This window comes from Erpetoichthys calabaricus, chromosome 7 (assembly GCF_900747795.2).
Source record: "Erpetoichthys calabaricus chromosome 7, fErpCal1.3, whole genome shotgun sequence".
Classification (NCBI taxonomy): Eukaryota; Metazoa; Chordata; class Cladistia; order Polypteriformes; family Polypteridae; genus Erpetoichthys; species Erpetoichthys calabaricus.
In genome coordinates, this window is record NC_041400.2 from 66,924,451 (window position 1) to 66,950,941 (window position 26,491).

General features: G+C 39.7%; 1 protein-coding gene across 4 annotated transcripts in view; it reads right to left on the reverse strand.

Moving 5' to 3' along the window:
* atg10 (ATG10 autophagy related 10 homolog (S. cerevisiae)) overlaps positions 1-24,816 on the reverse strand; it is a 334,095-nt gene extending 309,279 nt beyond the window's left edge. For 3 of the 4 annotated variants that reach the window (XM_028804708.2, XM_028804709.2, XM_028804706.2), the window contains exons 1-2: positions 24,734-24,816; positions 4,208-4,296 (exon numbers count right to left, since the gene is read on the reverse strand). The gene's annotated coding sequence lies outside the window, so the exon portion shown is untranslated. Of the gene's footprint in view, positions 1-4,207; positions 4,297-24,030; positions 24,181-24,733 lie in introns of those variants that run through there. The other variant, XM_051929636.1, reaches the window with a different exon arrangement.
* Positions 24,817-26,491: the final 1,675 nt, after the last annotated feature.

Below are 26,491 nucleotides of genomic sequence, written 5' to 3' on the forward strand. Positions count from 1 at the left end.
ATGCGAATGTACAATTTAAACAGATTTTTATTTTCATGGGAATTGTTACATATGCATCAACGCAACATATAACTGCTCGTGATTGAATTTCGTTTCTTTCTCTATATTAAATAAAACATCTTTTTCGAATGTTTGGCTCTGAGATTTGTCAATTGTCTTTGCAAAAGCTATTCTAATGTTTAAATACAAATGGCATATCAAGATCTCCTTTGTTGTCTAATGTTAGCTGCGGAAGATGTACTACATTACCTTTCTTGGATACATTCTTCTTTCTCCAGTAATTTGTGCATTGGAAGACCGGATGTTGTTAACAGTTCTAGATATTCTTCGGGATATTGTAAGTTGTTGTTTTCATCTTCCGCATGATCACCACCAACTGTTTCAACATAGTCTATTGATACGCAGTTAACAAATTTGCTGTGTAACCGATCAACATTTTTGGACGCATTTAACCAATCTACTGTGTAACAAATCGTCATTTTTGGCATTAATTCGTTTGACTTCCTCGTTTCTCTGTGCTAGAGGACTATGGTCTTGTTTGAAAATGTTTGAGAGGAAAGCGTGACTTGAAAAAATCTTAAGGCAAAAGTTTTGTTGCGCGGGACTTGATAAAATCTCTCTTCCAAAAAGTCTTGCCTCCAAAAAGTCACATTAGTTGAAGGATTTTTTTATACAATAGAGAGATATATATAAATATATTTTGTCACACACGTGCGCATGGGAGGCAGCTAAAGAGCCCGAATGAGAGTAATTCCACACCAGACCAGGCGGATGATGGAGAACACTGACTCTTTGTCTCACTTCTTTGCAGACCAGTTACAGGAAATTCCACCTGGCCCTGATGATGTCACTTTCTGGTCCCACCCCCATTGATAATGTCACTTCTGGTCCTGGCCCTGATGACACCACTTACGGTTCCGCCTCCATTAATGATGTCACTTCAGGTCCTGGCACTGATGACACCACTTCCGGATCTGGCCCCATTGATGACATCATTTCCACTGCTTGCTTTTTGTATTATCGTGATATTTCCCTCTACTTACCCTTCAATAATAATACATTAATAATACATTTTCCTAGAGGTAAGTGTACTCATCAGATTCGTTACCGGGTTGATCTAGTGTTGCACCTTAAGATTAACACACTCATTCATAGCTATATGCATACACATGGAAACTCAACAGTGCCCTATGAATGACAAACACACAGTTGGTTAATCACTAGCAATTTAAACCACACAAGTGCCTTAGGAATAACACAGCCTGTCACTCCCTCAGCACTTCAAGAGACTTGCTTATCGGCATAAACAACATATGATGTTTTAAAGATATCTCAGACCTAAATATTACTTTTGGTCTCCAAGAATACATTTAAAACATACAAAGGCTCAGCATCCATGACTACAGGCCATTTATCAGCCAAGAGTGCCTTACTTTATGTACTGTTACCTAATTTTGGGTGGAGCTCTCACCCTCAGCCCTTAATAAACCTCATAGCACAGACGTAATGGCAAATCTCCGGCTGCACCAGGTGCTCAAAGAAATCTACCTTATGACTTCAATCACTCTAGACATTAAGACAAAGCATAGAAAGTTAAAAGCAGCATGGTATTTATTACAGAAATAATAATACCATTGGAACAAAGAACAATAGGACTAATAGAAAAGTACAGTCTTTAGAAAAAGCTTACGAAAAAGTAAAGATGACAAGAATGAATGTCGCAGGTGGCTTGTGATCTAGCACTCAGATTTTCATGAGATGCTTTTTTGACGATCAGATGGAAATGGCCGCACATTGCCGGCGCCCTCTTCTGACGTCACTCTGTTCTCTTCTCCTGACATCTTTGTCCCTTCTTCTTCCTCCCCTCCTCTGTCACTCTTTAGACAAGGCATATCTTTATATATAATATGCTACCGTGGCTGTTCATTTGTCTGTCCAGGATTTTAAATCACCTGTTGCTCGCAAACCGTTTGACCTATAGACCTGACATTTGGTACACATATACTATGTGACGTCATCTATCTGCTTTCGGGGTGATAATTGACCTCCAAGGTTTTTCCTCTTTTTATTTTTATTTTATTTTATTGTAGAATCAACTCTTGGCAGTGGCCAGCAGGGCGGCAGTGCAGCACATGAGTACAGGTGCTGTTCTCATCCCTACCACCTTCGCTGTTACTTCCCCTATCTCTTCATATCTTAAATCATTCTTGAGGCAGATTGAAGACTTAAGTGCCAGCTTAAGTGAAAAATTAAGGAAAACATACTAAGTAATTGCAACACAAACAATGACTTAATCAGTTTTAATGCAAAAAGATGCCAACAAAAGAAAAGAAGAAGCGGGCCACTAGGGTGGAGAAAAGAAGAGCTGCTCAGGAAGCAGCAAGCACATCAACCTCTGAGTAAACGAATGCTAAACGTACTGAGAAAAAGTATGAAAACTATAAGTCAAGTGTATTTACTGCACTTTATCGTGCAGTGCGCCGTTACTGGTTTATTATAAAATTCTACCAGGGGGTTTTGTAAGATGTGATTGTTAGATATTCTGATTGGCTGGCTGTCAATATGATGAATGAATTCACTGTCCATTTTCCCAAACAGTAAAACTTTTTTGATGTTGCTCAATACTGCTTCCTTTCCCAGGCTGTAAAATAATTTAGCTACTTGTTGTCTGAGATGCCCAGGTTATAAACTAATCAATAGCCTTAGGCACCAGCATGTCTTCCTTTCTTTGTTGGAATAGCTGTTTTAAAAGTGAGGTACAACTGGAAAGAGGACATGCTTTGATGTGTACTGAAGTTGGTTCATCAGTTGTTGTGTCTTGATTAAAATATCAAAATGTACAGATTTTTGTTCCCCACAACACCTTTAAAACCGCCATTTTGATCATCTCTAGTCAGTTCTGATCTGGACTTCAATCTGTACATATCAGTACATTAATTCATCCTATTTTGCAACCAGAAAATAATACATGGGTGGCTGATCCAAACCTTTCTGTGGCTTTTGTTGAGTTTCTGACTATATATACAGTATATATATATATATATTGTGATGCGTGAGTCACTGTCTTGCACACAAGGCTGTGTCACAGTACTTTAGCAAAACCAGTTTTATTCAACTTGAAACAGGAAAAGCAGGGTTATTTAATGCAGTGAGAGCTACCACTCTGCTATACAAAGACACAGCAAATGGGCATAGTTGTGGCCAAGTTATACTGTTCCCTGCATTTATAATGTCCCTTGCATCACCCATTGGCAACAGGAGCGTATAGCACGATCTCAATCGGCTGATAGTTGTTTCTGCGGCACTCTGCTGCTGTGACGCAAACCTGTGATTGCCTCTGCAAAGGAGAAGCAGTCCTTCATAGATGCAGCAGGCAAGCAGTGCCATCCAATGGGGGGGGGGGGGTTCCTAAACCTCACTATATATATATATATATATATATATATAAAAATACATTATTGATAAACACTGCAATTAAAGGCACAATTTTAAAGATATTTATTGATATTTATTCTTGAATGCATTGTTTGTACATGTCAAGTACTATAAATTCTCGTTTTTAATAAATTGCCACTCTTCTGATTTAAAAGTCTTGCTTGTCTGCCTTTCCCACTCCATTCCATCCTCTGTGTTTGAAATACAAGTTGCCTCAACAAGGGAGAATGACATGAACTACTGACACAGGGCATCACATTCATTATTTGCCAGTTTAAACATCTTGTGAATATCTGTATTTGTCAGAAATGTTGTTTTAAGTATAATAGTGTCCACTCTAAGGTGGATAAGAGATTTTGTTGCATGCATATTTCATCAATAAATACTACAGCTTGCTGTTTTTGTATATTTTTCAAATTGCTCTATGGATTCAGCTTTTTTTTGGGGGGGAGGCACTATTTCCCTCTTTCTGAAGTATTTATATTATCCACATTTTTGGTTTGACAAGTATTCTGCTTCATACAAAATGTATCTCTTACTAGACTTTGACAACTGTATTGCAGAGCACTTTCGTATATTATTCAGCATTTTATGATATTATAAGCATACTAAACTACAAAACAATTCTACACAGAGAACATATACAATAATACAATACCAAATAATAGAATATATTTGTCTAATACATAAATATTAATTTTCCGTATGACTTCTATGCACATCAAGCATCTTTAAATGAAAGTATATTAACATACCACAAATCACTACTTACCCTATACTGCAGTAGACCAGCACAAAGTTCAAAAATAGTTCCTGCTTTCTATTAAGTGCTCCCAGAATTGGCCGTAGCTTCCCATGACCCTAAATTGGATTAAAAGGATAATGTTATATCAATAGACTTAGGGTTTTACTAGTGTAAATTTGCTTAAAAAATGGAGGAGTTAATTGTTTAAGCTCTCAGAATAGTCCTTTACACAAGTATTCAGTCCAATTCAGTACCTCCTATTCTAAAAGAAACTCATATAACAATTGATAAAAATTGAATTATATGAAAAAATGTAAAAATATACATTATAAATGGTTTTACATCATTTAGAATAACTATTGCCATATTTTTATTGCTGCTTAGTTTCCAACACACATTAATAAGCTTATACAATACTGTACAAACTATAGTAGAGTACTATATACTCATACTCAACAATTGTTTTTAGTAAGACCAAAAAAAAAGAAAGCACAAAGTAAGGATTAAAATATAACCAGGCATGCAAAAATCATTCTACTGTAGGTAAGTCAAGTCAAGTTGGGGAGCATGCACTGGTTCGTTGCCACACCCACTACATGATGAAACAACTCGGGATCCCGGTTTGCAACCCCCCAGGCAGACACACGGTCCAGTCCCACCTTCCGGAAATGACCCTCTATCTGCTGCAGCTAGGTGTTACGTGGGCGACCCCTTGGCCTGGTCCAGCCACTCGGGTCCCCAACAATGATGATCTTACGAGCTGGATCACCCTCGGGGAAACACGCCAAATGGCCATAGTGCCGTAACTGATGCTCCCTCACAATCCAGGTAATGTGCCTTATTCAGGACTCCATAAGCAACCGCTCATTCGACACAAAGTCAAACCAACAGTACCCAAGGATTTTCCAGAGAGACACAGTACCAAAGGAGTACAGTCTTAGTCTCAGGTCACTGGATAGCATCCATGTCTCGCATCCATATAGCAAGACAGGAAGCACCAGGACTCTAAAGACTTGGACCTTTGTCCTTTGGCACAGATATTGGGAGCGTCACACACCCCTTTCCAGCGACCTCATGACCCCGCCATGCTCTCCCAATCTATCTACTGACTTCATAAGAAGAGTCACCAGAGACATGAATGTCACTTCCAAGGTAAGTAAACCTCTCGACAAGGTCGACACTCTCTCCGCAAACAGACACACTGCTGATTGCTGTGCCCAAGAGGTCATTAAAGACCTGGATCTTGGTTTTTATCCAGGACACTCGCAAGCCCAGACACTCAAGACTCCTCACTCAGTCTCTCAGGCAGCCTGATCAGAGCCTCCATCGACTCTGCGAAGATCACAGCATCGTCAGCAAAATCAAGATCCGTAAATCTTTCCTCAGCAGCAGATGCCCCACAGCCACTGGACCCCACGACCTTGCCCAACACCCAGTCTATACAAGCATTGAACAGAGTAGGAGCAAGAACATATCCCTGATGAACCCCAAAATCAACTGGGAAAACCGCAGAGGTCCTGCCGCCACTCTGCACAGCACTCACAGTACCAGTGTACAGGCCGGACATGATATCCAGCAACCTCGTGGGGATCCCGTGAACCCTCAGGATGTCCCACAGGGCAGCTCGATCAACTGAGTCAAACGCTTTGCAAAAATCAACAAAGGCTGCAAAGAAACTCTGCCGATATTTGCATTTGCGTTCCATGAGAACCCTCAGTGCCAGAATGCGGTTGATGGTAGAGTTCTTAGGCGTAAAACCTGACCGTTCCGGTTGCTGGTAGGTGAGCAAGTGATCACGGATCCTATTGAGGACAACCCTAGCATTGACCTTACCTGGCACAGAGAGCAGTGTTATCCCCCTGTAGTTGCTGAAATCCAGGCGATCACCCTTCCCTTCCCAGACAGGGACGACAAGTCCCATTTTCCAGTCAGTTGGGATGATGCCAGTCTCCCAAATGGAAGCAAAGATTGCTTGCAATGCCAGGAGGACAGCCTTACCACCAGCCTGGAGACGTTCACCCAGGATACCACAGATCCCTGCAGCCTTTCCCTCCCTCAGCAGGTTCACCACCTGTACAATCTCAGTGAGATTGGGTGGTTCACAGCTAATTGGAGGATCTGCCTCAAGAAATGTGAACCCAGAGATATCCAGCTTCCTTGCCAGAGGATCAGCTTTGAACGACTGCTCAAAGTAGCCAGCCCAGCGGGTCACAACAGACTCAGATGTGTGTAATGCTTTGATTCCTCTGTAAGCAGGACGTGGGTTGCTAGACCACAGATGGTGTGTCACTTGCTCACAGATTCCTCTTGTCCCCAGAGCCCTCGCAGCCATCCTTCTCAGTTCCCGGTACAGACCACAGTTGCCATTGAGCCGTGCACTGTGACTCCTCTCGATGATATCCAGGGTGCCCTGTGAGATGAAACACCTCCTTCTGGGAACACCGGTAACACCAACACAACCCTCAGCAAACTTCAGGGTCTTGTCATGGAAGGTCAGCCACATCACATTAGGATCGGCAAGTTCCTCACACAAACTGCGTGCCAACTAATTAGAAACAGCCTAGTCTTGGAGTCTGGCCAAGTCCAGGCTCATTTTCCTAGTAGGTGGTAACCTACTGGACCTAAGCTAGATCCTAAAAGTAGCAACAACAAGTCTGTGGTCAGAATTCACAAACTAGGCACTTCTGTAGACCCTGCAGTTTTGCAAGAGCCTCCAGCGTCTGCCCATGAGGATGTGATCGATCTCCTTCACCGCACCACCAGTATTGGAGTACCAAGTCCAACAATTCGGTTCTGGGTGCTGGAACCAGGATCCAGCGATTCGCAGCCGCTGACCGTTTGCTAAGTCAAGGAACGTGGAGCCACTTTCACCATGGTCACCAGACACATTGGGACCGAGACAATCCTCATAGCCAGTCCTGTCAATGCCAGTGGCTGCATTGAAGTCACCCATGACCAGAGGAGTGTCACCTCGTGGGTACCCATCAACCACTGAACAAAGCTGCGAATAAAATGTCTCCCTCGCCGAGACATCACTAACCACAGTCGGAGCATACACAGAGACAACAGACAAGGCACCCAGTGAGTACCGTAATCTGAGTCTCATAATACACTTGTTGAAGGGAGTGATATCAGACACCATCGGAAGAAACCAATCCGCTACAGCAACAGCTACTCCCCAAGTATGACAGCCATCAGACTGACCAGACCAATAAAAGGTGTATCGACCTACAGAGATCTGGCCAATCCCCGGTCTGCATACCTCAGAGAGTGCCGCCAATGAAATGCAGAGTTTACGCAGCTCCTCCGACAGCAGAGGAAGATGATCATCTTGCCGGAGAGACAAGACGTTCCATGCGCCCACCCATATGGGCCACCTCAAATTGGGACCCAAGTGCTGCCGTGCAGCAAGTGACACCTCAGCACCACACCAGTTCCGATCCCCAACAGACCTGACCCCATTGGCTCTCCAACGGTTTCGACTCTTCCGGAGATGGGGCTCCCGAGGGCTTTGCCCCTTCCTATGGGCGGCTGCAGCACAGCTACTCCTGTGGAGAGCAAAAAGGAGTCCCTTCTGCAGTCTCTGAGCTTTGTGAAGGTTTTTTACGGTAGCTGGAGTGCCAATCCTGCCACCAACCCTCATGATTTCCCTGCAAGTTGGAGGACTGCTTGCAGGGACGGATGCAGTTTAACATCATACCCAGGACATACTGTAAGTAAGATTGTATTTTAAAAAGTAGTTAGATGGTTGGAAAGTTACTCTCCAATACTGACACATACTGCATTTTATAAAGTAGTAGGATGGTGTACCTAGTAGCCATTATGGATGAAATGAGAAGTGAAGCAAAATTACACCTTTTATGGGCTAACTGAACAGATTAAAATACACAAGCTTTTGATGCAGCTCAGACTCCTACTTCAGGCAAGTACACAAGAACCTGCATGAAAAAGGGCCCTGAGCTGTCTTGAATGTTTACATATTGCAATCTGTTCAATTAGACAATAAAAGGTATCATTTTGCTTCACTACTCATTGTATTTTCTAAAAAAAATATTATTGCACATTGCTTTACTCATGCAATAATACAAAGTATTGCAAGTTAACAATTTGAAACTGCAAGATAATTCAAAATTATGAAAAACAGTAAGAGAAAAAAAATCTGCAAATGTCCTGTCACTGTCTCTGTATAGACAAAATTACTGGAAGGTACACAGGAACAGACAGGCAGATGTGCATAGATTAATAAAGTCACCACGACTATAGTAACCAACACTATATCAAACTGCTTAATGCAGCTGAAGGACAAATGAGTCTGAGGCTATCCTAGAAGCATCAGCAACAAGAAAAGATCTATCCTGGACAAGATATCAGTCCATCTCAGCGACCTCCTACAGCGCCAATTTAGAGCTACTAATTAAACCAATGTGTGTATATTTTGAAATGCAAGAGGAAATCTCTAGGATACCAGGAGAACATCTAAAGTTCACTCTGAAAAGAGTTAAAACAGAGGACTCCTCACTGCACCATATAGCTGTCAAGCTTTGCAATAGCAAACACAAAAGGTAAAACATTTATTTTAAAAAATAGTAAAAGCGGTTTATTGACTGGATATTCTTTTGTGTTAAAACTAAAATGCAGTGTACACAAAAAATGCTTAGTAGAGGTGTTTACTCTGAAATTAACTTCTAAAGATTGTTTGTAATATGAAACCATGCTTTATTAGGTGACTAGCAAAATACCCGCGCTTCGCAGCGGCGAAGTACTGCTTTAAAATTTTAAGTAATAAACTGAGGGAAAATGTACCAATAATTATTTGTTAAGGATCTCTTTTGTATCGCCCCTCCGGTTGTAATATAACCAAGCTGTGTGCTGACTTTACTCTTGAGCATGCAACGTATAGTTGGCCATGTGAAAAGCAATCTTGCCTCAAATCAATGACAACCTTTTGTAGGGTCTGTCCCTGAGACTTATTAATTGTCACTGCGAAGCAGAGCCTTACTGGAAATTGGAGGCATTTGAATTGAAATGGGAGATCAGAGGGTATAACAGGGATGCGAGGAATAAAAACTCTCTCCCCTGAGCCACCGCCAGTAAAAATAGTTGCCTCGATTAGGTTCTTTTGCAGGCATGTGACCTGAAGTCTCGTGCCATTACAAAGTTTCGGTGGCTGTAAGTTTCTCAGTAACATTATTGATGCTCCAACCTTCAAAATTAGATTATGCTCAGGAGTGCCTGGAAGATTCAGAGTGTGGACCGAGCTGCAGGCTATGGACGTATATATGTACGTAAGTAGGATTCAGTTATCGTTGGGAACCCGCGTACCAAATTTCTTGAAGATGGGCCCATTAAGTAACAAAGACCGTTGGAAAGTTAAATATGGCGGCCAACAGTGGTGTCATACCACCAAAATAAGTACGTACATCAGTTTCGGTTAGCGCAGGGAAGCCGCCTACCAAATTTCGTGAAGATGGAGCCATAAATAAGAAAGTTTAACATGGCGGACGTTGTCGACCATTATGACCATTACGTGTAGAATTTCGAAATGAAACCTGCTTAACTTTTGTAAGTAAGCTATAAGGAATGAGCCTGCCAAATTTCAGCCTTCTACCTACACGGGAAGTTGGAGAGATAGTGATGAGTGAGTCAGTGAGGGCTTTGCCTTTTATTAGTATAGATGTATATGTGTATATAGATATATATACATAGAGATATATATATATACTAGCAAAATACCCGCGCTTCGCAGCGGAGAAGTAGTGTGTTAAAGAGGTTATGAAAAAGAAAAGGAAACATTTTAAAAATAACGTAACATGATTGTCAATGTAATTGTGTTGTCATTGTTATGAGTGTTGCTGTCTTTTATATATATATATAATATACACACACACACACACACACACATAAACATATATATACATATACATATATATACATATCTACATATACACATATCTACATATATATATACATATACACATCCACATATATATACATATATATATATACACATATCAACATATACATACACCCATACATAAACACAAACATATATATATATATACACAGACACATATATATACATAAATATATACATATCTACATATATATATATATATATATATATATATATATATATATATATATATATATATATATATATATATATATATATATCTAGACATACATACATACATAGATTGACACATATATATATATATATATACATATCTACATATATATATGTAATTGTGTTGTCATTGTTATGAGTGTTGCTGTCATATATATATATATATATATATATATATATATATATATATATATAGCAAAATACCCGCGCTTCGCAGCGGAGAAGTAGTGTGTTAAAGAGGTTATGTAAACATATATATATACATATACATATATATACATATCTACATATACACATATCTACATCCACATACACATATATATATACAAATTTACATATCTACATATATATATATATATAGATATAAATATAGACATACATATATACATTCACATAAATATATATATATATATATATATATATATATATATATATATATATATATATATATATATATATATATATATATATATATATACATATCTACTTATTGGCTCCTGTATTTAGGATATAGCGGGTTGGATAATGGATGGATGGACATCTGTATGCATAGCCCTATTTGCCCGTTTTCGTTTTTTTTCTTTCTTCAGTAATATTTCAGTAAACCCGGAGCTTGTCAGTTCAAATCCTGGTACTGACACCACTGTGTGACCCTGAGGAAGTCACTTCACCTGCCTGTGCTGCAAAAAACAAAAGTAATGTAAGAAATTGTACCTCAGATGTTGCAACTTGCTGGAATAAAGGCATAAGTAAAATAGATAAATATGTATTATACACATAGGAACTATTCATTTATTTTCAGTTAAGTCATCTGCAGCAAACTTTTATAAATGAAGGTTTCTCATTTTTAGATAGTGCAAACTGTTTCTTCTTCATTGACGTTTTCTCTTGGAGAGCTTTCTTCATTTCATTGAAAATTAAAGCAGCAGCTGCCAAAATATGTAGCTTTCTTATTAATTTTTCAACATTGTGTAAAATAAATTTATAAAGTAACATAAAAGGTTTAAATACTGGTTATCCTTTTACACTAAAATATTACTAAAGAGATAGAAAAAAAGTAAAATGGATATGTTCTTTTTCTTTAAGGAGATTAAATATTACTGAAGAAAGAAAAAAAAATAATAAAACAGCCAAATGGGGCTATGCATACGAACTTAAAAGGTTTAAATAAAACAGAAATATATATTTTATTTTTACTTGCTTAACTTGTGGAGGGTGTATCCTGTAGCAAAGCCCTAACTTTTTTTGTGAAAGCCCGTTTCAGTCAATAAGTCTTAAAAAAAGGTGTAAAGATATTGACAATAAGCTAAGCAAACCCAGGAAGACATGGAATCGTTTAAATCAAGTATCATTACATCTTCCTTTCTTAAAGAGAAGTAAGGCAGTACTTACAAGCTTACATATTTATATATAGACATACATACATATATATATATATATATATATCTATATCCGAAGCCGTGCAAGCACACTCTTGAGAATGCAACGTATAGTTGTACAGAAGAAAAGCAATCTTGCCTCAAATGAATGGCAACCTTTTGTAGGTCTATGAACTTAATTTAAACTTTAGGTTTACACGGTGGTTTCTTTCCGAAGTACCTGCACTCATGAATATGTCTGTATGTGTCAGTCGGTCAAATCCACGCGCTTCGCACCGGCGAAGTACCGCTTTTAAATTTTTATTAAGAAGAAAAGAAAACCTTTTTAAATTGAGGGAAAATATACTAATAACAGTTTGTTAAGGATCTGTTTTTTTGTGAAGCTGCCTTCACTCGAGTGATCACTTCCAGCTGACTTGCTGGCCAACTATAAGCGTTACCTGGTAGGTAACCACCCATACAATCAGATTGTGAATCAGACTACGAATGCCGTGAATGTAATTACCCCGATCTACATGTTGTCAAATAAACGAACCACACGCCGTGGCGCAATTTTAGGGGCTTCGCCTGTAGCACTGACATCCGAGGTTCGATTCCCGTAAGGGAGTGAAGTGAGTGGCTGGTTACCTACCAGGTAACGCTTATGGTTGGCCAGCAAGTGAGGTAACATCAGCCACGGTGCCTTCAGTGGTGAGAAGCAGATCATAGAATGGTTGAAAATAGTTTATTGTCAAATAATGCAAAGAGTACGCGACACGTCTTTCTCCCTTATTCTTGGCTCATCAGGCGTACACACTCACTGCACTCGCTTACGGTAATCGAACCTCGGACGTCAGCGCTAGAGGGGCTTCGCAGCGGTGAAGTATTGCTTTTAAATTTTAATTAAGAAGAAAAGAAAACCTTTTTAAATTAAGTCTTAAAAAGAGGTGTAAAGATATTGACAATAAGCTACGCAAACCCACCAAGAAATGCAATCGTTTAAATCAAGGCGCGAGTCGAAAAAACACCATCCCATAATATTAGTTAACGATTAACACATTTCTATATGTATTGTAAGCATACAATACAACTGATAATATGTTGCGCTTATTTATCTGGTGTACCGACATTTTTGCGCGTTTAACGTCTGAAATCTAACGTGGTTTGTGCCCTTCGGAATGAAAACAGTTTGCATTGAGCATTTTAATAAAAGGCGAGCTTTTAAGCCTGAGAAATCACCCCGTAAATGCACACGTTTAATTGCACGTGTTACTATGTATCCTTACACAGTATTAAAAGACACTCAAAAATTAACGTCATTTACCTTCGTTCCCGCGTTTGACTCGTGCTGTAAATCTCTTCGTTTTTAGTTCACGTGATTACGTAGGAGGCGTGATGACGCGATACGTGACTCTGCCTCCTCCATTAGAGTATATGGCCAAAAAACAGGTTCCAGTTATGACCATTACGCGTAGAATTTCAAAATGAAACCTGCCTAACTTTTGTAAGTAAGCTGTAAGGAATGAGCCTGCCAAATTTCAGCCTTCCACCTACACAGGAAGTTCGAGAATTAGTGATGAGTGAGTGAATGAGTGAGTCAGTCAGTGAGGGCTTTGCCTTTTATTAATATGTATAGATATATATATATATACGAGTATATATATATATATATATATATATATATATATTATATATAGATATATATATATATATAGATAGCTTTGCTGTGGCTCAATCTGGTTAAATGGAAAAGAAAGAAAAGAGAAAGTGCACGTTTCTATGCTTAATTTCACAATGCTTGTGGGTATACAATATTTTTTGTTGTTCCATTGTCTGTGCAGAATGTTAGACTGAATTATATTGTTAAGTTCGTAGACGTCTTTGTTTTTGGCCGCAAGAATAGCTCGTTCACTCAGCCAATCGTGATTCTTATAATTGGTTTGAATATTGGGAAATACTTTTTCAACCAATTCTTCTTTTGATGTCACTAAATTGCAGAAGTTATGAGGCAATGAAATTCGTCCTGAGGTCGGATCAACCGGCACCTTTCCATTCCCAATTTCCAGATTTCTCCAACCCCGTTATTGACTGTTTGCATTATTTGATCATAAATGCCATTTTGCTGAAGCGTTAGCTTAGGAATATTTGATTGCACATACGACAAAAGATCACCCGTGTTGTAATTTTGTTCACGACGCAATTCTACATCGAACGAAGCAGCAGCAGTTCGATTCGGTGATGGCATTCCCAATTGATTGAGAACTTTGTTCGCGATTTCTAAGCATAAATCTTCAATCATTATCAACGCTTATTTGTAGATTTCTGCTGTGAAATCCATGTTTATATTTGAATTTTACTTGCGTATTCGACAAAAAATATCTTCAGCCATGTGCAATTTATATTTCTCCCATAATTGTGTTGGAGATGAAGGAGAGCAGGCGGTCAATATGATTGCAAACAATGCACGAATTTGATTTGGATGTGACGTGTTGCACGCGTCATTAATGTATACATCCCAGTGTCGGTCGTTCTCCAATAAATTCAGAGCTTAACATGTACTTCGGAAAGTGGCATGTGTAACGCCGTTGACAATTCTCAGTTGCTGGAAAGACGTTGGACCGGGCACATTTACCAACAGCATGTGAACAAAGAAGCATTCATCTTGATTGGGATGCACGGTGTACAGTCTGTCTATCGTAGTTTCTTTGAATATGCCAGGTTGTCCATTGACTCGCTCTCCTCGCTTGCATTGTTCAAATGATTTTCTACTCGCATTCCATGTGTACTTCCGAATACAGCAGTGTTTTCGCAAACACGTCATTTTGACATAACGTAAAGAAAGCAATTAACATTGTAGTCGGTGGATTCAGGGCTATTTGTTGCACATTTGCAGCTGTGAAATAAACGCGTTGTCCATTTTCTAGATGTACTGCTAAGTGAACAGCATCTGGACTTCGTTCATGTATGGGAAATGAAAGACTTCGCCATAGTTTCATTGCTGCTTATGTTTCTTCCAGCCTAATACTGTGCGATTTCATCGATATGTATGACCCTATTCCTATCACTTCTTTCTGGTTGCACGCCAAAAACTGCCATGTCGCTGCCTTTATTCACGTACTTACAAATGTATTTGATCGAAACATTGAAACAGAATCGTAAAATATTTAGTATAGCGTGTGTTGCTTTTACGTCCAACAGATGGCGCTGTGTTTTCAAAAAAAAGCATGTTTTACCTGTCACAGGTGTGACATCTATATAATATGTATATAAAAACACGCGCTTATTCGAATGCAACGTTGTGTCAAAATTTCAAAGCAATCGGTGAAGAACTTTCGGAGATTTAAGGTTTTGAACAAACGAACATTTACATTTTTTATATATATCACTTGGGTCAATACCTAAAGAAATACACACAGCAAATGCAATTGAGAATACACCAGAATCTGTACGATTTAATTGTTGCTGTGCGTCTTCATAAACTATGGGAGGTTTGTAAGGAAAGAGAGCATGAAGGAAACGAAGCTGCTCTTCAGTGAGGTTGAATTTTTTATCAGCGTTTAAACTGTCATAGACATGAATTACAGCACCATCATAATAGGTACACACCCAGTCAGTCACTCGTTCAGTAGCTGCAGAAGGTAATATTTGAATATGTTTTGCATTTTGTGGAATGGGCATTATAGGTATGTCAGGAGTCCACATTAGCAAAACCTTTTGAGGTTGGAAAATTGTATGCGCAGCTAAAATTTCGTTGAATTTGCTCATGTGATCTGTTGATAAATAATCATTATTTACCAACTCATTCATTGCAAAATCTGACAGTGGTAAGATCACTCCTTCCATAACACTAAACACAAACACTAAGTAGACACTAACAATAAAAAACGGCAACACTGCCGGGAAGAACAGTAAATGAGATAAAGTAAAAGTCTACTAAACTTCTTTATTATAACTGCTTTATTGTAGCAGGTGAGGGGACGCTGGCGCACGCTTGTTGTTGCCGCTCCTCCCTGTTAACAACATGTTTCGCAACATTCGCCTTAATTCTGCACTTTCTTATGCTTGTTTTATTTCGTTTATTGTACGTATAGTTCGTGGATACAGCTGACTCAAACTGCATGGATTTGGCTTAATATTTACAGATTTTATGGACTCCACTTTACTGGGAACAGCCGGGTCTGTGGATCACGGGACGAGACCTACGAACATTTCTTTGTACCTGCCGATCTAGCACCTCGGGATGATCTGTCTCCGTGATTATATTCGCTATGCTGATCTGCTCCCGTTTCATCTTACAGTACTCTACGACCGGGAACTGATCTGATGTTCATACTAACCTGGCTTATGGCTCCGGGGCGATTACGCCTGAAATTACCAAGCGTTACTGTTTATGGCTGTGTATTGGAACATCCAAATCCTGCTTCCTCCTCTTCCTGCTGTGCTTTCTGCTGCTTGCTATCACCGCTCACCTACGCTACCATTCCCGCCTGTCCTACCTGCTGCGTTGTGCTGTGCTGCTTATACACTGCTATCAGCTAAGTATCACTCACTATTTTAGCACTTTGAGTACTGAGAAAAGCGCTATATAAATGAAATGAATTATTATTATTTATTATTAAACACTAAAGTACAAAAACGAAGTAGAAAGTAACACTAAACCGCAACACCGCCGGGAACACCGGCACACCGCTTCTACTAAACACTAAGAAACACTAAAGGAACAAATACTAATCAGTAAGTACTGCGTCTACTAAACAGTAAATCAGTAAAGGAGAAAGAACTAACCACGTCAACTGCGGAGCTCAGCTCGGAGCGAAATGAAGTGAATGAAATCAGGTGAATGGGAGGGGAGATGATCACATGACTCCCCCACCTGCCTTAACTCTCCATCCCTCCACAAACATAGTCTCTCGGATCCCAATTCTCCTTTCGCACACCACGTCTACTAAACACTAAGAAACACTAAGTAGAAACACTAAAGGAAAAAATACTATTTGGTAAGCACCGCGTCTACTAAACAGTAAAGGAGAAAGGACGGCAAGACGGCGTCAGCTGCGGAGCTCAGCTCGGAGCGAAATGAAGTGAATGAAATGAGGTGAATGGGAGGGGAGATGATCACGTGACTCCAACACCCACCTTAACTCTCCGTCCCTCCACAAACACACAAACACAGCCACAAGGATCCCAACTCTCCTTTATATGTATAGAAATAGATAAGATTGTTTCATTAATATGATATGTTATGTTTTAGAGCAAGGAATAAGTATTTATCATGGACGTTCAAATTAAAAATGCTTTACACTAAACAAATTCATCGTGCAACTCTTCACAATACCTATGAACAATGCATGCCAACATGACTTACTGAATAGCATCTATCTTACTAAACCACAGTTAATATATGCACGGCGGACACACCGAGGCGCATGCGCACCGCGGCCTTGGCGCCCGTCCCAGAGTCTAGAGTCAAACGCAGCGGCTTTCCAAAACGCGGCGGCTTCCCAGAGTCAGTAGGTGGAGCCCGAACAACACAACCTCTGAGCGCCCAAACAACACAACCTGTACAGTCAAACGCAGCGGCTTCCCAAAACGCGGCAGATTCCCAGAGTCAGTAGGTGGCACCCAAGCAACACAACCTGTAAACTAGACTTGCTCTAGTCCACTATGCCAGTAATGTAGATCACATAACGGTCATTCAGTTTGGCGCCCGCCCCAGAGTCCACAGTCAAACGCAGTGACTTCCCAAAACGCGGCGGCTTCCCAGAGTCAGTAGATGGCGCCCAAATAACACAACGTAATGCGCCGTGGCGCCCGCCCCAGAGTCAAACGCAGCGGCTTCCCAGAGTCAGTAGGTGACGCCCAAACAACACAACCTGTGAGCTACATCTTGCTCTAATCCACTGTGCCAGTAATATAGATCACATAACGGTCACAGACTCTAACCCAGCGGCTTCCCAGACTCAGTGGCTGGCACACGAACACCACAACCTGTAAACTAAACCTGCTGTGCTCCACTCTGCCAGCAGTCCGTGTCAGCAAAGGCAACGGAATCACGTCTCCACAAAACAAAACCGCTTTAGTACAGATATGCTTATGTAATTAAATGACATTTCCCCAGACGCACCCACCCTCCATGATATGTCATCCATCCAGTTATCGGACGGAACAGACACTGATTGCCATTCTTGGATTTCCAATTCGCTAGCGAATCGCGGGCTTACTTGTTTCTACATAACATACACAATATACTTGCATCTCATACAGTCTGGGAAACAAAGAACAGACATGTGTTTAGGACAGATGCAGTAGCCCTGGATTTACACACATAATTTTATGTTCAGATACATTCAATGCGTCACTGTGCCATACTAAACATGTCATTTATGAATGAATGAGCCTCCATAGAAAGAACATGTGTATCTGGAAGCCATGTTATAAAGTTAATAAAGAGTGTTTTGGGAAGGTTTCAGTCTTCAGACATCCTTTTTAAAGGTAACTCTGTGACGCTGTGCTACTGCAGAATTAAGAAATCCCATTGCAAGTTTTACTTAGTCCATTCATTTGTTTTTTCCACAGCCTTAAACTCTCATTTATCTTAAAAAATGAATGTATATTTTGTTTTTTAAAGCGCTCTGAATATGCTTCCATAATTGATTTCAACCTAAAAAATACATTGCCAGTAGGAAAGACTAGACAACTAAGGGCCTAGTATACATGTGCTTAGTTGTTCAGATACTTAAGCAAGTTAAATCATTGGCCTAAAGGGCAGAACTCTAAATAGCACTGTGCCATAATCAGAATGTCTTGTTTTAATTTGTTATATCACACAAAAAGGGATACTCTTCTTCTAAAAATAAAGGTAAAAAATTCACAAGAGGGAACTAATAGACCTCTGTTCTATAGTGGGTGGCAAGGTATTTAGCACTACTGCCACATGGATCCAGCATCAAGGTTCAAACTCCACACATTGTTACTGCCTTGGTGAAGTCTGCACAATGTCACTATGTCTGCATGGTTTTCCTCCAACATCCACAAAGGCATGCAAGTTAGTTATTTGTGAATTTAAATTGGCAGAGTATCAGTTTCCAAATGAGTACACCCTGCTATGGACTGGTACCCTACCCACAGATGGCTCCTGCCTTCTGCCTGGAGTTGCAAGAATAAGCTTTGGCTCCTAACAACTCTGGATGTTTGAAAAAAGTTGTGTTCTGTAATGAACACCAAACTAACATGACTTAACGCAAATAAATAAATAGTTATTTAGATGTACAGTGATCCCTCGCTATATCGCGCTTCGCCTTTCGCGGCTTCACTCCATCGCGGATTTTATATGTAAGCATATTTAAATATATATCGCGGATTTTTCGCTGCTTCGCGGGTTTCTGCGGACAATAGGTCTTTTAATTTCTGGTACATGCTTCCTCAGTTGGTTTGCCCAGTTGATTTCATACAAGGGACGCTATTGGCAGATGGCTGAGAAGCTATCCAGCTTACTCTCTCTCTCTCTCTCTCTCTCTCTCTTGCGCTGACGTAGGGGGGTGTGAGCAGGGGGGCTGTGTGCAGCTGCTTCCTGAAGGACAGGCTGCACGGAGCTTCGCATACTTAAAAGCTCAAAGGGCACGTATTGATTTTTTTTATCTGTCTCTCGCTATCTCTCTCTCTCTCTCTCTCTCTCTCTCTTCCTGCTCCTGACAGAGGGGGTGTGAGCTGCCGCCTTCAACAGCTTTGTACCGGCGGTGCTTCGCATACTTAAAAGCCAAAAAGCCGTATTGATTTTTTTTTTTGACTGCTTGCTTTGCACTCCTTTGAAAAGGAAGATATGTTTGCATTCTTTTAATTGTGAGACAGAACTGTCATCTCTGTCTTGTCATGGAGCACAGTTTAAACTTTTGAAAAAGAGACAAATGTTTGTTTGCAGTGTTTGAATAACGTTCCTGTCTCTCTACAACCTCCTGTGTTTCTGCGCAAATCTGTGACCCAAGCATGACATTCTAAAAATAACCATATAAACATATGGTTTCTACTTCGCGGATTTTCCTATTTCGCGGGTGGCTCTGGAACGCAACCCCCGCGATGGAGGAGGGATTACTGTATTTTATGCAACTGTAGTATGGGTAGAATAATGTACTTTAACATGCTATAGAACAGAAATTAGTTTCCAACAGGAAAGTACACATGAATGCCCATCAAAGTAGGACAGTTTATAGATGTGGAATTTACCATTGACATTGTTTAAAAACATAAATAAAAAAATAATATCCATGTCAGCCAGAATGTGATAATTATTGGTCAAATTGTATTTAGAGTGATGCAATACATTTGCTTTTAATTTTCACAAAAAATGTGAATTCACAATCAAAAGTGTGTTTTACACACACGCGCGCAAAATTGGGATAAGGTGAGCAACTCGGTTAAGGCAGAAACCTGGTTGCTAAAAATAAAAAAAAAAAAAATTATATACACAAGTCTCATTATGGAGGTCTCCACTGACAAAATGCTCTGACGTCACTAAACTATATATATAAAAAAAAAAAAAAAAAGAGTTAAACGATGTCAAGAGCCGCCGTGAATTTTAAAAACAGCATGGAGTCTATACCTCCTGAGATTAAGCTGTTGAGTTTAGCATGGTACATTCAGTTCCTCAACATACATTTAGTGATTTCTGAAATGTTGGCACATATTATTTCAACCAGGAGAAGAAATAATGCAATTGCCCAGGCATTTGCCTCTCAGCAAATTGTATTCATAAACAAATACTTATGGACACTTGAAATCACTTCAATTTTTTTTTTTTGTCCAATGTCTGTTAACTCACTGGTACAAGAAAACCTCCACATATGCTATACCATTTGACACATCTTGATGTCTAGTTAGTCAAAGACTTCAAGCTTTTTGGGATTCTCCCTTACTTTGGCCCACTAGCACAGTGGTTCTCAAACTGTGGTGCGGGCCCCCCTAGGGGGGCGTGAAGTAACAAAAAGGGGGGCGCGAAGATGTGAAAAAAAGAAAACAAGAATCGAAAATATGAAAAATTAGATAAATGTCGATAAAAATTAAGTAGGTATAATAAAATATGCATCTATGATATATCATTAATTAAAAAAGAACAAATTGGTATTAGTGGGCTGCTTTCAAAAAAACCTTAGGGGGGCGTAATTAAAACTGTTATGAAAACTCGGGCCGCAAATACTTAAAGGTTGACAAACGCTGCACTAGCATAAAAAAATATTTTTGACCATACTTTATGTGGGAAATTACACCAGATAAAGAGAAAACCAATACAGTTGTGCTTGAAAGTTTGTGAACCCTGTAGAATTTTCTATATTTCTGCATAAATATGACCTAAAACATCATCAGATTTTCACTCAAGTCCTAAAAGTAGATAAAGAGGAACCAGTTATACAAATGAGACGAAAATATTATAGGTCATTTATTTACTAAGGAAAGCGATCAAATATTACATATTTGTGAGTGGCAAAAGTATGTGAACCTTTGCTTTCAGTATCTGGTGTGACCCCCCTTTGCAGCAATAATTGCAACTAAACGTTTCCGGTAACTGTTGATCAGTCCTGCACACCGGCTTGGAGGAATTTGAGACCATTCCTCCGTACAGAACAGCTTCAACTCTGGGATGTTGGTGGGTTTCCTCACATTAACTGCTCACTTCAGGTCCTTCCACAACATTTCGATTGGATTAAGGTCAGGACTTTGACTTGGCCATTCCAAAACATTAACTTTATTCTTCTTTAACCATTCTTTGGTAGAACATGTGTGCTTAATGTCGTTGTCTTGCCGCATGACCCACCTTCTCTTGAGATTTAGTTCATGGACAGATGTCCTGACATTTTCCATTAGAATTCTCTGATATAATTCAGAATTCATTGTTCCATCAATGAAGGCAAGCCATCCTGGCCCAGATGCATCAAAACAGGCCCAAACCATGATACTACCACCACCATGTTTCACAGATGGGATAAGGTTCTTATGCTGGAATGCAGTGTTTTCCAAACAGAACGCTTTTCATTTAAACCAAAAAGTTCTATTTTGGTCTCATCCGTCCACAAAACATTCTTCCAATAGCCTTCTGGTTTGTCCACGTGATCTTTAGCAAATTGCAGACGAGCAGCAATGTTTTTTTGGAGAGCAGTGGCTTTCACCTTGCAACCCTGCCATGCGCACCATTGTTGTTCAGTGTTCTCCTGATGGTGGACTCATGAACATTAGTCAATGTGAGAGAGGCTTTCAGTTGCTTAGAAGTTACCCTGGGGTCCTTTGTGACCTTGCCGACTATTACATGCCTTGCTCTTGGAGTGATCTTTGTGGGTCAACCACTCCTGGGAAGGGTAACAATGGTCTTGAATTTCCTCCATTTGTACACAGTCTGTCTGACTGTGGATTGGTGGAGTCCAAACTCTTTAGAGATGGTTTTGTAACCTTTTCTAGCCTGATGAGCATCAACAACTCTTTTTGTGAGGACCTCAGAAATCTCCTTTGTTCGTGCCACGATACACTTCCACAAACATGTGTTATGAAGAGCAGCCTTTGATAGATCCCTGTTCTTTAAATAGCACAGAGTGCCCACTCACACCTGATTGTCATCCCATTGATTGAAAACACCTGACTCGAATTTCACCTTCAAACTAACTGCTAATTCTAGAGGTTCACATACTTTTGCCACTCACAAATATGTAATATTCGATCATTTTCCTCAATAAATAAATGACCAAGTATAATATTTTTGTCTCATTTGTTTAACTGGTTTCTCTTTATCTACTTTTATGACTTGAGTAAAAATCTGATGATGTTTTTAGGTCATATTTATGCAGAAAAATGGAAAATTCTAAAGGGTTCACAAACTTTCAAGCACAACTGTACATGCCATAAGCAAAAACAATAAAGAAGACTTGAGAGTTGTGCTTGCCACATCAACTGACCCCAGGGGTTCAACCCCTTATGGGATATGAGGATTTAAAGATACTTCTTTTCACAATACCTCGAAAAATGGGGATCGGTAATATAGGCATGCCGAATGTCATTTTATGCTATTTTCAAATTGCTTACCATGAATAAGAAAATATTTTTGATATTTGATTCTTTACCAGTGGTCCTAGCCCTCTAACACCAATTTCCAGAAATGTTACAAATTACAATGTCAAACAAGCTTGTGGGGTAACATTTTTGAGCATTTCAAGAACAGTGATTATGAATATGATCTTATTTTCTTTTTTCAATTACAATCCAGAGTATTTACACTTCAGACATTTAAATTGAAGCACACATTTTTAAATTTCAAATACCGAATGAAAGTACTCTTCTTTATAATGCACTTATACCTCTTGAAGAAAATCACTAAATTTCTCATGAACATCTCAAATTATGACAGCTTACAGTAATTCCAACATTTTTACTTTCGTGGACACTTGTTTGTCACTGTTTTCCATCTATGGCTGCTGGATGAGTGAAGCAAAGACTGGTGGGACAAAGTTGTTATGAAAATGTCTATCGAAAATGATTGGAGGGAAAATTTTAGGATGTCAAGAAGTCTATTTGTAAAATTATGTTATATTAGCCATTCCATTCTTGCTGCTGCTCTCCATGTTCAGAATGATGTAACTGGTCATGGACACATGCTGGCGAATAAAATGCAACAGACATGCGCAGACTACAAAATCCTTAACAGCAACCCACTTAAGGGTTTACATTGCCATAAAATGGGGTTACACACAGTGACATTTATAGGAGTTAACCCACTTTCTCAGAGACTAATATCAAGCTTTCTCGAACTGAAGTATGAGTACACAAAGCATTTTTGAAATTGGGTTTCTATGAATAACCAGGTTATTAAAGAGCATTTAACTACACTCAGTGACTTCCTATTTCTTCCATAATGTGGACTGGAAATTAGCATTACCTTAACAATGTGCAAGATGTCACAAGTGACAACTCCAAAAATTCCCAGTGCACAGAAACACACCATAAATGACTGGCTGAAGGTCACATAATGAGTCAGAGACAAGGGCAACACTGACACATAACGTCCATCAAAATCTAAGCCACTATATACTACAATAGGCAAGCAAGTTGTATTGCCTATTATGTCATATGCTTCTTAGCTCATTTCCACCAAAAGTGGGACAATCCACTGCACTTCAGAATTACACACAAGTGTATAAGACTGCCCTTACCTATACAGGGTGTCCAGCCACACATATTTAATGGATTTTCTTAATATTTCAGCACTCTAAAAACTTTACCATTTCAGGGTGTACTTTTAAAATATATTACCATTATGAAGAGATCTATTAGAGAGAGACAAGTGAAAGGCCCTACACAAAACGAGTCTGTGGGGTCATCCACTGGATCACCTGTCTGACATCACTATGCTGCTACTGGTCGTGTAACGTTCTGAATCAATCACTACCATCACCGAGCAACAGACCGGTTATATCTTAGGTTTGCAACATCCACGGCTGAAGGGGCTATTTGATGTGCAGGCAGCTCTCGACATTGGGGTGGTACGTGTTCTTCCTTCCTTCCGTCCGATTTTGAGTCTATCATGAACATTGCTCTACGCGTTTCCTATCACATAATACAGTATAGCACAGCCGTGTCACACCGAAGCACATCTGCCATGGCTCCCACTTAGTCACGTCACAGATTCAATCTCCATATTACTCTAGAGTATGGCAGAAAACGGGAATAACAATTACTGGCACATAAACGAAAGCCCAACGACTGCGTAAGCTGCAATGTCAGTAACCTCAGTGTGTAACGACACCCGCCTGCCGGCTGACCACGTGCTCCGTTTTACATGTTGGCCGCCCTCCCTCCGCAGGTTTTTTTCTTTGAGATCGCGGCGCAAGCCGAACATTTCCCAAGATGTAGAAACATACCAGGTAAACATTTAATGCATACTGTTTACTCCTTAGAAATAGTGGTGTGCAAGGCAAACGAATGCAAATACATATCTAATGATCGTGTGCATTTGGAGTACCCCACATACATGACAAACAGACAAAAAAAACTTTGAAGGCTTGCAAAGCTGCACACCACAACTCGTTTTCTTACCCAGGATACTTCCGGGATGCCAGTGCTGCAGGGGGAGTGCAAAGGAACAGCAAATGCGATTCAGGGAAGCGGTTTCAAGTCGCCCTTTGGAGAGTAGCGCAGACTACCAGGAAAGGTGTTTGCGACGGTCGGCGCCACAGGGACGAAGAAGTAGGGGTGCCGTAAGGGGGATAGAGCGCCACGGCACCAGCCTGGCATTTAACCGTCTAAAAGGAGTAAAACATCTCAGTGATGTTTACCAATAGACACGACCGTCACTTTTACAAGAGCTCTGTAAAATTAAGGATGTGAGACAGTGGGCAAGTATTGTAGTCACCCTCATATCCCAAAGCAACTGCTTAACCCGACAAACAATTAAAACAAAAAAAAATGTTGGACCTCCTGATCATAAACCATGAAAAAAGTTGCAAATCATTAGTATTGATTTTAAGATACCAGTTCAAAACTTAAATAAAAATGTGATCTATATTTCATAATGATATCTCACGTTTTAAATTCAGTCCTTTATGTACTGTAGACTGTGCACACTGTGGCTTCAGGTTTTTGTTTCAACCAGTTTCATTATCGGTGGCAACAACTGATATAACACTGATCTCATATATATATTCTCTTGTTGTACATTCAGAAAAACACAGTGGCATGATTTTTACATTTACAATGCATTTAGAAATATTTCTATTTTTGTTATAGATTTAAATGCTTAACTCTCTTTTGTTGGTTTCATTAAATTTTGCCTTTCTCAGTGCAGTTTGCTTCCTTCATTGTCTTCATAGATAATATGCTACCATAGTTGTCTGTCTGTCCAGGATTTTAAATCACCTGTAGCTCACAAACCGTTTGACCTATTGACCTGAAATTTGGTACACATATACTACGTGATGTCTACTATCCGCTTTTGGGGTGATGATTGACCTCCAAGGTGATTCCTCTTTTTATTTTATTGTAGAACCAACTCTCGGCAGCAGCCATGCGGCGCCGTTCTCATCCCTACCACCTTCGTCGTCACTTCCCCTACCTCATCATATCTTAAATCATTCTTGAGGCAGATTGAAGACTCAAGTGCCAGCTTAAGTGGCGCAGTGGTAGTGCTGCTGCTTTGCAGTAAGGACATTGTGGGTTCGCTTCCTGGGTCCTCCCTGTGTGGAGAGTGCTTTGAGTAGTGAGAAAAGTGCTATATAAATGTAAAGAATTATTAAGTGAAAATGTACTAAGTAATTGCAACACAAACACCGACTTAATCCGTTTTAACGCAAAAAGATGCCAACAAAAGAAAAGGAGAAGCGGGCCGCTAGGGTGGAGAAAAGAAGAGCTGCTCAGGAAGCAGCAAGCACACAACCTCTGAGCAAAGGAATGCTAAACGTACAGAGAAAGAGGATGAAAACTAGGAATGATCAAGTCAAGTGTAAGCAGTGCACCGTTACTGGTATCTTAACAGTGACAATTAAAAACAAGCAGAGCAGACACCCAGGCAAACAACACTGAATCGTGAAAGGCAGCAACTACTTTAGCGTCAGACCCGCTAATTAGTATTAATTAAACAACTAGAACACCTGGAAAAGTAGAATGACAATCAAGATGAAAATATTATTAAAAGAAAAAAAAACTACATTATTCCCATAAAACTGCTTAGTACATTTTAATATTTTTTTCCAAACTTAGTTTTCTAAATTCTATATTGTTCCTAAAACACAGAATATGGAAAAAAAAAAAAAAAAACAGTTCACTTAATTAGCCCAAGAGTCCAATTAAAAAATTGAA